Below are 18,541 nucleotides of genomic sequence, written 5' to 3'. Positions count from 1 at the left end.
ATGGGACGCGGCAGTTTGCCTATACAGGGACATGCACGATTACGGTGGTATATGTAACGAGGTGTCGAGGACGACAATCTTCGAATGCTTCCAGGTTGGGCCGGCTGCATGCGGCCGTTGCTTCCGCTTCTGCTAGCGCCGCCGCTACCCCCTCCGTGGGTTGAGTTCGGCGGGGGTGCCGGTGAAACAAAAGGCATTTGCCGGCCCAAAAACGAGTTTCGGCGGCTTGATTGGGCGGTTTTTTGGCCTATGGTGCCCCCTAAAGCCGTTTTGGGGGGCCGAATGAAGGTGCTCCAAGTTCGTGAGCGAGGGTGGTTGTACTCCCAGCCCACCAGAGTTCAAACCCCAGGTTTGTCATCTGCGTGTCTCATAAAGGCGGAATATTCATTCAGTGGGAGGCGACGTTCCCGTCGATAGCGAGGCGCCTGTGATGACTTCGTCTATTTCAAGATCCAATCTGCCGGCTCAGTCTTCCAGAGGTGCTCATATAGGTAGGGTGTGCGTGTGTGCGTTCATAGGGGTGAGTGTATGCGCGTGTATGTGAGCGCCTGTGTTTGTACTGTGTTTCAAAAAAAAAAAAAATCAAACCTCAGGCCCACCATCTTGTCAATGCTACTGATAAGTCTCCTCTTTGTTGTCCTTAACCTATCACTACCAGTCTTCCCTGCCGGCTTTGTCCACTTTGCTGACCAAGGATGAAACAATGGTTCGTGCCAATTTTGTCAAGTCTGCACACTAGTATGAACGTCGGAGAAAGCTAGACTACTTGTTGTGTGGTCGCACTGAATTTGGCAAAGAAATAACTGAAATTAATCTCCACGTTTATGACGAGACCTGACGGAGGAGAAATCAAATGATTCGTGCCGATTTTGACAAGTCACCATAGTTGTGTTGCCAAGCAAAGACATCCATGCATAGCTCAGCGCGCTGCAGACTAGTATAAACGCCCGCTGAGTTCCTGAGCAAAATAAGTCAAGTTTTGCATCGCCAGCAGATTCATATCCAACTCATCATCATGTCGATGCTACTGCTAAATTTCCTTTTTGTTGTCCTTAACTTACCAGTGGTCTTCGCTGCCGGCGTTGACCAGTTCGTCTACTCGGGCTTCGCCGGAGCTAACATCACCATCGACGGCGTAGCCACAATCACCCCAGACGGCCTACTGGACCTAACCAACGCCCACCAGAGGCTCAAAGGCCATGCCTTCTACCCTGCTCCGCTGCGCTTCCTCGATTCCACCAACGGTACGGTGAAACCTTTCGCCGTCTCCTTTGTGCTCGCCATCCACCCCAACTACCGATCCAGCCAAGGCATGGCCTTCTTCATTGCCAAGACCATGGATTTCTCCTCCTCTCTTCTTTTTCAGTATTTCGGCGTCTTCAACTCCGAGAACCAGGGCAACTCCAGCAACCACATATTCGCCATGACGCCATCGAGTTCGACACCGTCATAAACATGGAACTACGGGACGTGGATGCCAATCATGTTGGCATCGACATCAACAGTGCCATTTCCATCCAGTCCCACACTGCTGGCTTTTACGACGACAAAACAGGCTCCTTCAACAACTTGAACCTCACCGGCGGCGAGGGGTTGCAAGTCTGGATAGATTACGGAGGGGAGTCGGCACAAATCAACGTGACCATGTCTCCACTGGGGATGGCCAAACCAGCAAGGCCACTTCTCTCGGCCATCTATGACCTCTCAACAGTGTTCACCGAGGAGGCATACCTTGGCTTCGGTTCTGCAGCGGGCATGGACGGCAGCGGGCATTACATACTTGGCTTGAGCTTCGGCATGGATAGACCTGCGCCGGCTATCGACATCAGCAGACTGCCAAAGCTTCCTCGTGTCGGCCCCAAGCCTCGGTCCAAGGTCCCGGAGACAGTATTACCATTAGCAACAGCCTCGTTTGTCCTGGCCGTGGGAATTACTATATTCCTACTGGTGCGAAGGCATAGGAGGTACGCCGAGCTACGGGAAGATTGGGAGGTCGAGTTCGGGCCTCACAGGTTCTCATACAAGGATCTGCACTATGCAACACAAGGATTCAAGAGCAATAACCTACTAGGGGTTGGGGGATTCGGAAGGGTGTACAAAGGTGTGCTGCCAAAATCTAAACTGGAAATAGCCGTGAAGAGGGTGTCTCACGACTCCAAGCAGGGCATGAAGGAGTTCATCGCCGAAGTAGTCAGTATTGGACGGCTTCAACACAATAATTTGGTGCAATTACTCGGCTATTGCCGGAGAAAAGGCCAACTGCTTTTGGTGTACGAGTGCATGCCAAATGGAAGCCTCGACAAGTATTTGTATCACCGGGACAACACAGGGCTCCCTACTCTGAATTGGGCTCAAAGGTTTCGGATCATCAGAGGTGTTGCCTCTGGATTACTCTACCTTCACGAGGAGTGGGAGAAGGTTGTTATTCATAGAGATGTCAAGGCAAGCAATGTGCTGCTCGATCGGGAAATGAATGCCCGACTAGGTGATTTTGGTCTATCACGGCTGTATGACCATGGCACAGATCCGCGGAGCACACATGTGGCTGGCACAGTAGGATACCTAGCTCCTGAGCTAGCGTGCACCGGAAAGTTAACCCCTCTTATCGATGTGTTCGCATTTGGCATATTCATTCTTGAAGTCGTTTGTGGACAAAGGCCAATTGAGCAAGATATACGGGAAGAACACCCCATGTTAGTTGATCGGGTTCTTCAGCATTGGCACAATAAATCACTCAGTGAGATTGTGGATAGTAAACTCCCTGGTGACTATGATGTAAATGAAGTTTACTTAGCTCTCAAGGTAGGGCTATTATGCTCGCACCCATTCATGGATGCAAGACCTACCATGCGCCAAGTCATCCAATACCTTGACTGTGCCAGGACATCGCCAGAGCTGACACCAATACACAACACCTTCGAGATGCTCGCTGTGATGCAAAGGGAAGGGTTTGACCCGTACATCATGACATGTCCTTCCTCCATGACGGCATCAATCCTGTCAGGTGGAAGATGAATCCTGGTAAGATCAGGGCCCTTGTTTGTTGCATCTCCAATCTGCTCAGCCCTTTGCTAGTTTGTGTGGTTCCGGCCGTAAATTCCAAAATATGTGTGCAACTAATTGTTTATTTCTAGATTTATGGGTTGATATGAACCACGTGTATACTGTACTAGATGGACCTAGCGCGCGTTGCAGCGCCGTTCTTCACCACTGGCATTTAGATTTTTTGGTGCAACACGTATGCTTCAGGATGCATACTGGCAGGCGCCACTGTCCGTGTGCACCGTGTGCAACCAGCAACCACAACATCCGAGCAGACATCTCGAAGCAAAGCGAACCAGAACCACACGGTAAGAATTAGGACACACACAAGCAAGCAGAAATGCTCCCATTTGAAGTCTGAACCTAACAGCCCCACATGATCCATCTGTATCAAAACCATCATCCAGTTATGCATTATGAATTTAATCGTGCATACTTGTCTCACTCACAAAACTCCAGTACAACAAAAGCACCTCATAATAATGCATCATCTTCATGTAAAATTGCGTAAAAGCGGCAGAAGTATCAGGCTGATTTATCCAACTAAAATCACATTTACCAATAATACATAGTCCACATCAAAGCCCCTTAATGGTCTCTTGCTCAGTTATTGATTATAACAAAAACTTCAGGAGCACTGTCAATAACTACTTATAATTAGACGATGACAGATAACTAAAAGCTAAGAAAGAACATTACTTATTCTTCTCTTAAAGCTATCAGTACAATCAGCAAGGCAATCGGGAGGATTTTAGGCTCTGAACTTCTGACCAATCCCTCTATGCCTTGGTGAGAGATTCCTCCTTTTGTGGATGTTATTTCCATCTAAATATGTCTGGTAAGACAATGATAGAGTGAGGCTCAAGAATGAGTGAGGTTCCTCCACTTGAACCATTTACCAGCCTCCAAAAGATCAAATTACCAGTCTAGGATCTACCTATAACAGGGGAATTGTTTGTAAGATGGGAGTTGATTACATGCATTTTATACATAATCTCTAAAGAAAGGTTAGGAGGTAAAATACATACCTAGAAATTTACACTTCACATACAGAGAAAATATATTTTCAGTTAATATTGTGCAATAATTATCTGTAGAAGCACCAACTTCCTATGGTTTCAATTTTAGATAATTCTAGTAGGACAAGATCAGAAGCTTTGATTTCCATCCATATATTTTAGAAAATCTAAAAATTGGCAGTAACAGGGAGTAGGAATTGGCTTTTCAAGTCCTATGTGAAGCATACTAAGAAAAGGAGGAAGAAAATACAACACAAGTCAACAAACCGAACTCACAACAGCAAACAAGATGGTTCCTTGAACTAAAGAGAGAACATACATGCAGTGAAATAACATACCAGATATTGTTACCAAATAATATCAGCATATCCCTATGTTAACATACCGCTTTGCTGCTCTGTTTTTTTGCTGCCAACGTTTTGTTTGTTTTGTGGCTTGTGTCTTTGTGCCTGCAGTACAATGGTTCTCAACTAAATAAGACATACCACAAAATGGAGAAATGATATACCGAAGAAAACCTACAATGCAACTGAAACCAACAACTCGTTCAAGAGCTCAATAACGTGCATCCGATTTAAAAACCTGAGCACACCCATATAGGCAAACGGCAAAAAAAGCTCGCTTGAGCAGAAAAAGTTTGAGTTCGGCACCAAAACTCAGCACCAGCACAACCATCCAACACTATTCCAACATAAATCCAAGACTGCCAATTAATAACAACATTTCCATGATAGTAATATTAAACTTTCATTATCTCCAGGCTTAGAAGATTGAGCAGCAATGAATTTGAGAGATAGCTATATCAAAATTAGATAGAACCGAAATCTCAAGGGATGCAAGGAAGTTTGTGCATGTAATATTCAGTAAAGTATTTGGTTCATATGTAGTGCAGATTACACGGTTGAATCTCGAAAGATTAAAAAAGAAGAAGTTGGGTCGAAAAGCAGCAGTTAGTATTCCAGTGTCAATACATGGTTAAGGTGAAGCTAAACAGCAGTACACCAACTCATAACCAAGAGAATGGTCCCATCAACAATTGAACCTAGATGCAAAAAGCAAGCAATATCCATGTCCTCTCTTAATTGTTATTACAACAAATGTTCTCTCTTAATCGTTCATTAGAACTCAGGATCCTTACAGTACAACGACATAACAGACATTTACCGAGAATACTAAGAATCATGATCCTATCACAATTGAAGAACTATAGAGGAGGGTTGGATTCAGTCTAACTAAATGGATGCCTCGAAAGACTGTATCAAGAGTGAGATCCAGCAAGATCCTAGTCGATTCAAGCAAAGAGAGGAAGGGGTAACTTAACTTGGAATTCACGGCGAGATCAACCGAGATCCTCCCAATCTCCTGAGGAATTCATTTTTCCGCGCAGTCCAAAACCAACCATGGGAAAAACAATACAGAAGCCAAGAAAGAGAGCACCAACAACGTGTTGGGAGGCAGTTGGACCAGCCACCGCAGAGGCTGAGGCCACGGGCATCGACAAAGAAGCGCCAACAAGGGCAGCCTCATGGCAAGCTGGCACTGCATCACACCGCAGAGCCTAATAGCAGCCGCAGCCCCAAACACCAGTTCCATTAACTATCAGAAGTAGTGACTATTTTCATGGTAAGAAGGTTCTATCTTGTTGCGTACCTTTTGGACCAGCAAAAAGGATTTCAAAACAACTAACAGTCATGTAAATCGTGAAAAAAAATTGCATGCCAGGGTTGAGATTTAAAAGAGAAACCTCAATCAGAATCGAATTTGTGTCCAGCCAGTCAAATCCCGAATCCACGCACCTAAATCCCTAGAAACCATGCCCATATGCGCACAAGGTAAGTCTCCACACAAGACACAACCCGCTCCAATCTCATCGGTCACTACCGCGAGAAACATGAAATAGAAGGAAAGAGGGGGAAATAACCAGCGAGAAGGAGGAGCCGCCACGGACAAGACGTACGGCCACCGCGGCGTCGCCCAAGCTCGCACGCACCGCCGCCGCCCAACCACCACCGCAGCGCCCCCAAATCTCCACGCACCGCCGCAGCCCAGCCACCACCGCAGCGCCCCCAAACCACCACGCCCTGCCGCAGCCCAGCCACCACCGCAGCGCCCCCAAACCACCACGCCTTGCCGCAGCTCAACGGACGAACAGGAAAAGTAGGTGAGCCCGCGATGAAAAGAAAAGAGAAGGAAGAGAAAGACAGAGCGAAGTGCGAAGAGCCGGTCAAAACCAATCTCGAACCGACCCCGACAAAGCTTTCCTCGCTTACACGTAGCGCCTAGTCGCCCGCACAGGCCGAAATGCACCACGCACGCATCCTACGTGGGCCCCGCGAAAACGACGGGCAGAGCGCCCAGGGACGCTCCCAACCCTGGGAGCTTAGTGCTCTTAAAGGATGTATACATGTCCTGCTTACTAAGTGCCCTTTGTAAACATCTCACGGCTTTTAGCCCTCCTCGTATATCTTTGATGATGCCTTAGCACTCGCAGTTCCTGTTTTAGCACCTTTTTCAAATTACTATCTCTACATAAAATGATTATATGTTGTCTATACCTCGTCAACATATAAAACAACACATTAAAGACCGAAACAAATACAAAATAGAGACCTGCCCGCGGGTTTTGCCTCCTTTTCAAAAAAGAAATGTTCTTTTAATTTTGGTGGTGCTCCTCGAGTATGAGTCTCGATTTTATGGCTGAAAACGCTAGGTACGATCCTCATTTGTAGTACACCTATCAATAGTGGACTTCTAGTTGTTTTGTTGTTGAAGGCATTATCTAGAGATTTTCCAAACTTCCTCATGGGTGAAACCCATTTTCTCATGTGTCAGAAATATAATACTCCCTTCGTCCTATGAAACTTGTCTGAGATTGGAAAACTTCAAACGGAGACTGAACTACATGTAGCCCTTTATTTATAAACACTTACAATTTGTGATTTAAAGTTTCAAAAAATTCGAATAAAAATTCTAAATATAGCTAATGATGTATACTGTAATGAGGTAAAATCTCAATATAAACTATTTCATATTCTAGGATGCACAAAAATAACAAATTCCGACAAATTTTATAGTGAATATTGTACATTTCAGGATTATAAAATATGTCAGATTTTGTCAATTTTATGTAGCCTAGAATACAAATTATTTTGCATTGAGATTTTACACCATTGTATCTTGCATCAGTAGCTACCTCTATAATTTTGTTTCATATTTTTTTGAAACATTAAAATATAAATTTTAAGTGTTTGAAAATAAAGAGCTACATGTAGCTCGGCCTCTAAAATGCCACACTCATCTGAGATTTGTCTATATCTACATACTAGATAATATATAGATACATCTAATTTTTGATAAATCTAAAGCAAGTTTTTTGAGACGGGTGGAGTATATTATTGTCTAGCCCTTCCGATCAATGCGGGCTGTTAGGATAACCGACTAGTGCATCAATTTAATATGATATCAGAGCCAGATGTCTTGAGGTCAAATACATGCCAACAAAGTGTTAAAATAAATATCTGCGGTGACCCTAATCTATGTCTTAGAACAGTGAAAAAAATTCCACCTGCCTAGACCTGAGAGGAGTGTTAAAAATACAATATATCGCCTAATCCTTTCTATGAGTTTAGACTTTTAGGATAACTGGCTAGTGCATCAATTTAATATCATGTCGATGGTGGCACTAGTGCATTTATTTTTCCCTATAGATGCCATTATTGGAGATTATTTTCCGCAGTCCAAGTGTTTCCATTGGTGGTTGTTGTTTCCCTTGTTGCGAGTCACTAATCGCTTTGGTAGGGCCATACTATTTCATTCTCCTTGATTTTTTTTGGGTTATGTGCATTACTGATGTCTCAACTAGCTCTTAACATCATGATGTTTTGTAGGAAAGGTGCATTTGTTATCTATATGGTATTAATATATTCCATTTATCTAAAAGTGTTATTTTATCTAGAAAAATAATGAAATATTACAAAGTAATTTTGTGATGGTGGCTTACAAAACAAATAGACATTTGCACAAACAATAATACTAGATGATTCCCCGCGCGTTGCTGCGGGAACATTCGCATACAAATTGTTGACATCATGTATTTTACCATGGAAAGTTAAACTTGTAGCCAGGAGTTTCTCTGTGATGAGTTAAATTCAAAGTATTATGTTTGAAAGAGGGAACTATACTAACATCGGCATATATATATTGTATTCATATGAAGAATACAATGACGGTTCCAAAGCAAAAGTTGATTATTGGCGGAAAAAATGTAACGGCAACTGCTTTTTCCTATTTGATCAGTATATGAAGCACCTTCATTCATTCATCATATATTTTACATTTGGAAAATGCAAGACATGGGCACTCATTCATCCTTATGAACATGATGTTTTAGCGTCGCGTCACAGAAAGAAAAGAACAATGTGAGGCGCTATTAGTTCAACTTAGATAGCGACCAAGACCTGTAGAACTAAAAGAAAATGCAGCATTTGATCTGTCCCCAAGAAACTGAAAATCCTTTTCTTGCTCTAACATTGTCAAGTCCTGAAAACTTGACTATAAGAATGCTCCATGTACAAAGAAAAAAGAGGTCAGAGGGAGCTGCACAAAAAGTGCTTGTTATAAGGTAAACATCAATTGTTCCTGATAACGAAATTACAGTAGAGTACAGACTTTAAAAAATATGAGCACTTGCTGGTCATCAACATCGATCCAAGAAAAGCTAGTAGTATGAAAATATCTTAGGATGTTTAGATTATTGCATCGGTGGTGTGAGTATGTATATACAGAGCATACCAGTTCACCATTGTAAAATTGGCTCTTGACTACACATTGCACTGCATAATCTGATCAAAAGAATGGAACAAACAAAGATTGCCTTAACAATTTTATCCAAGGTGTGAGAAATATGAACTGTTGGTGACTGTACTATTTAAAAGGAATCTCACTGTGCGTATGACCTACATTGGTTGAAATGGAAGAATACCTCAAGAAAATGATTGTCAGTATGTTTCCAATATCTGATCAGGGCGTAGGTTTTGCAAACAGAAAACACTCAGGAAAAAATATAAATGCTTCAACTCACCATTTTTAAATTAAATAGGCTTGTTGTCTGTCAGATATGCCCATGTTCAAGGTTGCTAGGGCAGGCTCCTAGATGCAAATCACAAGTAATGCGATTCAACAGCTGCAAAGAGAAGGAAAAATGTAAGAAAGTAGGGGACGTAAAATGAGATAAATACATCAACATATGTCAACATTTCTTCACTTCTGCAAGAATCAAATCAAAGTTTAACCAATCAGTAACGACGCATTCCAAGCAAACAACCTGGCAAAGAAAGAAACTTCGTGTGCAAAGACAATCAAAACTGAGACGTCAAAGACACTACCAAGGAGAATAGATCACATACCTCGTGTGATCTCTGATAGCAAACCCCACTCGATCAATTGTAGGAACATAAAAAATTGAAGGAAGACGTACATATAGAGATCGGAGGGCCTGTTTAGCTCAAAATCATGTGTCCCTTCATCTTTTGACATGGTTTTAGACAGGGTTTCAGACGTACATATAGCTCGATAAATGCCCCTGTTCAGATTTTAGAGAGGGCCAGGCGATGGAGAGCAAATTGCACTGTAACTAATTAATTCAACGGCGATTTCAGAGTAACAAATAAATGCGACCAGCAAGGGTATGAAAGTAGAAAATGCATGTGCTCATCCTAGGTAAATTGAAAATTGAGGGTAAGAGATGAGAGCTTGTGTACCGATGCAAGCAGGCATTGCTGTCCAGCGTCAGTAGGCAGTACACGTGATGATTGTCGCTTCCTCATACTCCTACATTCAGCAAGCACCACGCATAATTCAATCCAATCAGCTGGAGGGGCAAAAGTTCGAGGAGCTTCCGAGCCAGAAACCTGCCAGATTGAGGAACATATGTTGTGGGATTCAAAAAAAGGGGATTAAAATCGGGAGCAGCAGGCTGCCAGCGTGAAGACTACTTCAAGAGGTGGCGATGCAAGTAGGGTGGTGTGGTTGATGCTGATGACAATACAGGTTGGTTTTTAACTTGGAGGCGGGGGCGGCACAGTTAAATCGAGCAGTATCTACTCGATGGATGCATCTGAAGGTTTCATGAGCATATTCGATGCAGGCACATATATTCAGGCTTAACAATCAATCATGCCAAATAGGAAAAATAAATAAATTTCTTATTTGAACAGAACGTCGAAGCTAAGAGAAATTACTGGAACATACCAATCTTGGGATACTTACCTTAATTTTCAGAAACATAGCTGGGAAGTAATCAGTATATTCGTCTTTGAAACCAGCACTCAGAATCCAATTGTAATCGCACAAATTCAGTGGCTTGAGTGAGTAACACACATAATCCAATGAAAATCCAACCAAATCGGAGGAGGCAAAATGTCGATCAGATCTAGAGCGCAGAGAACAACCTGAACAAATTGACCAATATTAGTGAGGGAATAAAAAGAAAGAAGGGAGGAGAACCTTGAGCGCACAACTACTGGTGGATTACAATTGCAGAGATGGACGCGAGGAGGCGGCCGCGCTGGAACTCCATTGGAATAGAGTGAGCTTTTTATAGAAGGAGGTGGTGCCGGATCAGTTTAGGGCAGCAGTTTCTTCTCTAATTACAGGGCAATCATGGCAGATGAATGGTGGGCATATGGGACGGTTTCATGAGCATTTGTAGCATGGTGGGGGAGAGATCTATGGGGAGAGTACACGAGGAAGACGAACAGAGTCAGCCAGTCGCTTTTTTTTCCGCAACTGAACGTAGGTCTAACGGGGTCATGGGCCAGTGCCATCGATCGGCCCATCTGGTCCAGGCGCGTGGGTCTAGCGAGGAAGGGTCTATCGGTCGGCTCTGTCGTGTCAGTCTGGCGAGACAAATCGTGGCGTACGGCTGGAAACAACGTGGGAATCTGAAAATTGTTAATCAAGTGACGTGGATCGCTGTGAGATCAGTAAAATGGGGCCATCTATTAAGAAAGAGAAGATTCAATAGATGGACTAAATGGTAGGTGTACCGGATCAAACAAACCAAGAATACCTTTAGCCCTCTCATTACCATATTTCTAAACTAAATACGAACTCAGATATAGTTATAACATAGATTGAATCTTTTTTCCAAAAAAATGAGAATCAAATATCTACTACAGAACTTGACTGTTTGCAAATATTAAAAAACAGAGGGAAATTCACCGATTTGGCTCCCTCCTAAATAAACCCAAAAAGAATATGTCTTCATATCCATCAAAGGTTGAACACATGTGCTATAAAAGGTAGGACATGAGTATTGGTTGATACATTTAAAATGTTTGTGGATTGGAATACTCTACAATTTCAATAAAATCCTTTGACCCGATTAAGCACTTGGACATTTAAGATAAATACTACATGCTTCAGTTAAATATCCATGGTTATTATTTCCTTAGCTATCATGTTACTATATAGTACACCAATAATTACAAATGAGCATTCACTAATGGAAAAATGCATGTAACCGCAACTCTATATGTCACGCAAAAACATAAGTCCGCCGATGGATCGTAAGCAATCTCGCCCAAAAAAATGATCGTCGCGATAGTCCTATCGGCGCCCTCCGCGGCACATACTGGTGCATGCCGATGTAAAGCCCGGCAATAGTAGGTCTGATCTTCATTTTTTGTTGTACCTACCAATATGGTGGACTTCTAGTTGTTTTCTTGCTCAACCATTGTCTAGAGATTTGGTGTGGCCTAATCGTTTTGGCGTGGCCATGTTATTTACTAGATAATACCCCACACGTTACTACAGATTGGCAACGAACCTTTTACTGACAAAAGTTGTTAAAACAATCAGAAATAATTGTGGAAAGAAGCTATGTTATTTAGAGCCATTGATTCCAGTTACGGCGCAAAGCCTGGTCTACATTGTAGTTTTTACTAACGCAAGTATCCTACAGTTTACCAAGTGCATTGTTTTGCTACAGATATTGCTAATTTGAAAACCGAATGAGAATAGTTATCACGAGAATTGAAATGATAAACTATACTGTTTTATGTGGAGAAATGTTGAAACACACAAACTTAAACAAGCTCGTGTTTAATATGGCTAATATGGTCTATCTGTATGGTATAATTATATCAATATATATTTCCATTTCCAATGTGAAATACCAAGTCTTCTAGAGCTTATTAGTTTGTACTGGCCATACAAAAATTAGCATTAACACAAATTAGTAGATTTCATATAACTTCGGTATGATCAATGCGTCAATATGCAATTTTCAAGAAAAGAAGAATTTTGTAAGTAAATAATATGACCACAATACCCATGTATATATTGAGGTAGGTGTGTTCTTGACATTATGACCTAAACTCTCAAGATGACTCTAACTCTGCGTATATTGTTCAAAAGCGGGCGATCCGGCGAGGCAGGACGAGATGGACTTTCCTCATCCATGACTTCGAACGCCACTTGCAACACCACATCGTTGGCATCAAGATCCGCTTGACCTGAAGGACCCACATCTTTTTTTTGACAACGGGAATACATTAATATCGCGAAGATACCAATTACACCTAGCCTCTGAAACAACGCAGTGCCCTAATGAAAATATGGATGGATACAGCCAAAAAAGAAAGAGGAATTACAGAAAGGAAAAATTCCGCTACAGTTATTTGTTTCTTGTAGAAGACCAAACACCACCAAGACAACATCAGAATTCATTTTCTCCAAAAGTGATGAATAGGAACAGTCCACAAGCATTGTTGTCGCAATGATCATTGATCATAGGTTTTCACCTAGAAGGAGTCCCCGGAGTATGGGTTTGTTCTCCATCGATAGACTAGCTCTCACAAAACGATGCCTTCCACAATTCAATTGCTAAGCACAACCAATTATGGTCATACCTTGGGTATTACCCTGCAAATTTAGAATTTCTCCTATGCTGTCGCCCCCATTTGCCAATGCCGCTGCTCTAAGTCACGAATCACCAATCCAAAACCTCATTGTCACAAGGATTCAAACCACCATTACTAGCCAGGAAAAGTATGGTTGCATGCAACCGAATACCACTCGGTCCGGTAATCTGCGGCACTTCTTTCATTGGAGTTCGCCGGTGGACCCTCTCGAAACTCTATAGTTCGGCTAGATCAATGAAGATAGGCAAAACACATTTCTTCGTCGATGGAGAGAATTGTGAGGTGCGCCTAGGTTCGGAGGTGGTCATTGGGTTGTTTTCCTAAGGCGTCCTACTACTTGTTTTGTGCGGGTATTTGCTTCACTTGGGTCCTGAGGGTGTGGTCGCCCGACCGCCATGTCTTAAATCACGCGCAATATGTTATGTACTCCTTCCATTTGTAATTTCCCTGTGTTCTAGCTTTAGTTAAATTCAAATTTTAGGAAAAAGAATTGTCTACAAATATAGAAAAATTATTAATATCTAAAATACTACCTCTGGACGCAATTAATCGACGCGTGCGTCTCCTAATAACATGCGTGCACAGCTCTCCCTCCGCGTCGATTAAATCCGACCGGAGGGAGTATAAATTAGTACCACTAGAATCATCTTGAAATGTATTTTTATATTATGTAAATATGCATTTATAGATGTTGATACTTTTTGCTATATCTTTCATTAAATTTTAGAAACTTTAACTTTGACTAAAACCAAAACACAGGGTAAATAAAACTGGAGGGACTATTTGTTTCTTCTACCGCGCTGCCGAAAATGATGTGCGTGTGTGCGTCAGTCAGTGTGTGTAGAGGTCGTCGTAAATTTTGGACCAACCAACTTGAAATATTGTAATCTCCTTTTTAAGGTAAAAGTATTGCGGTCTCCTATGTGAAAGCTGAAACTCGAAGAAAAATCATCCTTGTGACATGAACAGGCCATTTTTTCAGACGAAAGATCTGACTTTGACGAGCTCGCATAGCTCGGCCTCTCCATCCACCCGATGCTGGCAAAAAGAAAAAGATGACTGTACTGACGCGGCAACCGATAGCTGCAAAGAACGGTGCACATCTTACGCACTTTTCAGTTCCACTTCCATCTACCTTGTTACAAGTTCCAAGCTATAGGCATGGCTGCCAAGCGGCATCCGTGCATCCTTGTCTACGTGTGCTTCATCCTCTCCCTTGGCCCAAACCTTGGGGCTTTCTACAACCCTCAGGCGCAGTCGTTCATTTACTCTGGCTTCAACGGGGCCGATGTCACCCTCGACGGCGTCGCCATGGTCCGGCCAGACGGGCTCCTCCAGCTGACCAACGTCTCCGATGTTAGAGGCTATGCGTTCCACCGGGATCCCTTGCTTTTCCGCAAGTCCCCCAATGGCGTGGTCCGATCCTTCTCGGTCTCTTTGGTTTTCGGTGTCCAATCAGAATTCATCGAATCAAGCGTCGACGGCATGACCTTCTTCATCGCCGCCAGGAACAACTTCTCAAGCACCTTCTCGGGCGGGTTTCTGGGCCTCTTCAACGACTCAACAGATGGCAGCCCCGACAACCACATATTTGCGGTTGAGATCGACACTTTCAAGAACGGGGAGTTCAGGGACATGGACAGCAACCATATTGGCATCGACATCAACAGCCTTTTCTCCATACAAACTCACACGGCTGGTTTCTATGATGACAACACTGGTACGTTCACCAACTTAACACTGAATAGTGGGGAGCCAATGCAACTATGGGTCGAATATGATGCAAAGACCACACATGTCAATTCGACATTGGCTCCCTTTGGTGCGGCCAAACCTCGGAAGCCATTGTTCTCAACCACCACCAATCTCTCCGATGTGCTCAAGGACCCATCTTATGTGGGTTTGTCAGGTTCGACTGGCCCAGTCAACACACAATACTACGTGCTTGGTTGGAGCTTTGGCATGGATTGTCCGGCTCCAGCCATCAACATCACAAATTTGCCAAAGTTGCCGCATGGTCATCGGAAGGCTCGTTCCAAGGTCCTAGAAATTGTCCCTCCGATAGCCACTGCGGTGTTCATCGCCCTTGTGGGAACTGCCATCTTCCTTATTGTACGGAGGCGGCTGAGGTATGCTGAGCTACTTGAGGATTGGGAGTTGGATTTTGGGCCACATCGATTCTCATACAAGGACTTGTACCATGCTACTGACGGATTCAAGAATAAACGCCTCCTAGGTGCAGGAGGATTTGGGAAAGTGTACAAAGGAGTACTCCCAACATCCAAAATGGAAGTAGCCGTGAAGAAAGTACCCCATGAGTCAGGGCAAGGAATGAAGGAGTTCATCAATGAGGTCGCTAGTATTGGCCGCCTCCGACACCGCTACCTTGTGCAGTTGCTTGGCTATTGTCGGCGTAAGGATGAACTCATTCTGGTGTATGAGTACATGCCGAATGGCAGCCTCGATAAATATCTGCATTGTGAAGAGGACAAGCCCACACTAGATTGGACCCAGAGGTTTGGGGTCATAAAAGGGGTCGCGTGTGGCTTGTTATATCTACACGAGAAGTGGGAAAAGGTTGTCATACACAGAGATATAAAAGCAAGCAATGTGCTCCTCGATGGTGAAATGAACGGACGCCTCGGTGATTTTGGCCTCGCCAGGTTATACGATCATGGTACCGACCTACAGACCACACATGTGGTCGGCACCATGGGTTACCTAGCCCCTGAGTTGCTACGAATGGGCAAGGCTTCTCCTCTTACGGATGTGTTTGCCTTTGGCACATTCCTTCTTGAGGTTGCATGTGGACAAAGGCCAATCAAGCAAGACTTACAAGATAAACAAATCATGCTGGTCGATTGGGTACTTGAGCATTGGAATAATGGGTCGCTCGTGCAAGCAATGGATACAAAGCTCCAAGGTAACTATGACAATGACGAGGCCAACATGGTGCTAAAGCTTGGTCTCTTATGCTTGCATCCGTTGCCCATTGCAAGACCTGCCATGAGACAAGTCATGGAGTACCTTGATGGAGACATGGCACTACCAGAGCTGGAACCAACACATTTCAATGTGAACATGGTGTCCATGTTGCAAAGCAGAAGATTTCGCCCATCCATCATGTTGTATCCGGACCTAACATCGAGCATCAACACGTTTTCCGGTCTCTCAGGAGGGCGATGATATATTGACATAGGTGGTGTTTAATTTATAATTTTGAGTTATCGTGTATGAACAATTAGTAGTCCTGCTCTGGATGTCCCAGTGAATATATAGCAATCGAGTGTGTCACGTGTATCTCAAGCATTCAAGATAACTCAACTATTTTTTTTATATTTACTAGGAAGCATTGGCGCGGCGGCACGCCGCGCCCGTGGTACTACTTTTTTTACGACTGTTTGAGAAGGTGCCAAGTACTTGAGTTTGGGCGTGTGTCTTAAAAGTTGCAGATATTTATGAAATATTATACTTGCCTTTAGAAATCTTTAGTGGTGTGAAATAGATTTGAAAAATTCATAGTAATTATACATGCGACGACATGCAGGACAGAAGTGTTTGAATGTAACGAACAGACTATATCTATAGTTTCAACTTGAAATTTTGAAAATTGGGCTTGATAAATAGAAAAAATGGTTAATTGTGTAGCCCACTGCACGTATTATTCTCTCAAATTGTGAACTTAAATTGCAAATCTGAGCTTATTAAGAAAAACACAATTATCAATTTAATGTGATCTGTTGTGAAGTAGGTATTAGAACCCATGAGCATATGGTATTTAAAATAAAGCAGAACATTGCATAAAGTAAATCAATTTGTAAAACTGAATATCAAACTTAATTAAGTGGTTTTTTTGCATAATACCAATGAATATTTCTTTATTTAAATGACCTACAAATAGGAATGTCTAACTTTACATACCAATCTTGGTAATTTGCTTTCCAAACAATTGAGTTTTTTAGCACATTCCAAGCTATTAGGTTGGAAGAAGAATTATATTGTATCTAATCTATGAAGGAACATTTTCCCTTCGTAAAAAGGGTAAATCAATTTTTTAGGAAGTTCGGTAAAAAGGTAGTAATAATAATAGAATAACAAAAATAAGGATGAATTTACTAACATGGTTGATTCTATTTGCCGCTATATTTATTGAATTATTCGAGTGTGATAGGAAGATAAAAATAGAGTAACACATGTTAATTCTCCAGTCCATATCGCCTACACATGTCACGCACACACTGTGAGTCCGTGAGGCTGTATGTGGCTGCCGCTACAACAACCTATCAGCTACAACAACCTATCAGGCCATCACTATTTGTCTCAGTCTAGCTGTTCGTTTCATCTTTATCCCCTTTCTCCTCTCTAAGCTTTGACTCACGTCGGCCGTCGAAATCTGCGATCGCAGTGAGAGCATGGTGGCATTGGCGAGGCAGGCCAAGCAGACGGTACTCGCGCAGCGCGCAGTGTCCGGGCACGTGCTTGGAGTCTGAGTTGTGAGCCGCCGCTGCGGTGGGGGCTGGCAGTCATGAGCTTAGCGTGCCAGCGGCTATGGCCAGGATGCTTGGGTGGCTGAAAGCGAGCACGCATGGTGCCGGTAAGGCTCACTATGCCAAAGTTCAGCCGCATCATTGATGTGTAGAGCTCAAGGGCCAAAGAGGTACGTGCTCAAGGGCGAAGGAGAGCGCGCCGTGCCGGTCATCGTCGCATGCGACGGTTGCCACATGCCCTGCTGGTGGGGATATGTGGTGAAGCGTCGTTGAGAGCAATAGCAAAGCCGTCATCTTGTTTGTGAGGCCAAAGTAGAGAAAAGTGGCACTGGAGCTGGAGGAAGATGAGCTGGACATAGCCGCCGACAGGCACCAGCAGGCTAAATCGAGTCCAGACTAACAGTGTGATTGCTGAGATGTGATGTCGTCAGAGAACCATGAGCTGTGGATGATCAAAACATGCAACATGAAAAATCAATTCAGAAGGTACTCTCTTTTTATGCTCTGTTTTTCCAACTTAGATGTATTCTTGTTCTTAGATTTGCATGGTTATGACACCGGCGATTAAAGTCTTCGGCAGCAGTATTTCTAGAATAAGGGTCGCCCCAGGTTCCATTGATATGTAACCAGAATAGATCTCACACAACATTCAGTTACAAATCTGAATCTCAACTATCAAAAAAAAAAACAGACATGATATTAAAGCTCAAACCATCAAGCGAAACACACACAAGAGATTTAAGAAAAAACCAGCTGAAAAGTTAATCTAGAAGAGGGGATCGCTCCAACATCTTTATGAGACTTGGTAGTTCATATGTAGGCAATTCACAATAATTCGCCCAATTGTTTCTGCTACCAGTAGCAGGTTCGTGTCGAGCACTGAATGTGAGAATGATTGCAAAGTACCGGTCTTCTTCTAGCATCTGCCACCATGTTGTTCCATATTATATCAATGCTTGTCCAGCTTATTTTCTGTATGTTGAATTCGTTTCTCAACCACACCAAATAGACCAAAGCACATCAGAACTGAGTGTTAGTACAACATTCTTTTCAGAATAAATTTTATAGT

The 18,541-nt window shown here is 43.1% G+C and overlaps 1 long non-coding RNA gene and 1 pseudogene across 1 annotated transcript; one reads left to right on the top strand and one right to left on the bottom strand.

Moving 5' to 3' along the window:
* The first annotated feature begins 1,297 nt into the window (after positions 1 to 1,297).
* Positions 1,298 to 16,181, top strand: LOC124674453 (annotated as a pseudogene).
* On the bottom strand, positions 3,517 to 6,064 carry LOC124674454. The gene is made up of 2 exons (XR_006993016.1): positions 5,983 to 6,064; positions 3,517 to 5,865 (listed from the first exon to the last, which is right to left on the bottom strand). It is a non-coding gene; the product is annotated as an uncharacterized LOC124674454 (long non-coding RNA).
* Positions 16,182 to 18,541: the final 2,360 nt, after the last annotated feature.

Source organism: Lolium rigidum, chromosome 7 (assembly GCF_022539505.1).
Source record: "Lolium rigidum isolate FL_2022 chromosome 7, APGP_CSIRO_Lrig_0.1, whole genome shotgun sequence".
Taxonomy (NCBI): Eukaryota; Viridiplantae; Streptophyta; class Magnoliopsida; order Poales; family Poaceae; genus Lolium; species Lolium rigidum.
Note: the sequence above shows the minus strand (reverse complement) of the source record. Positions and strands in the feature narration are given on the sequence as shown.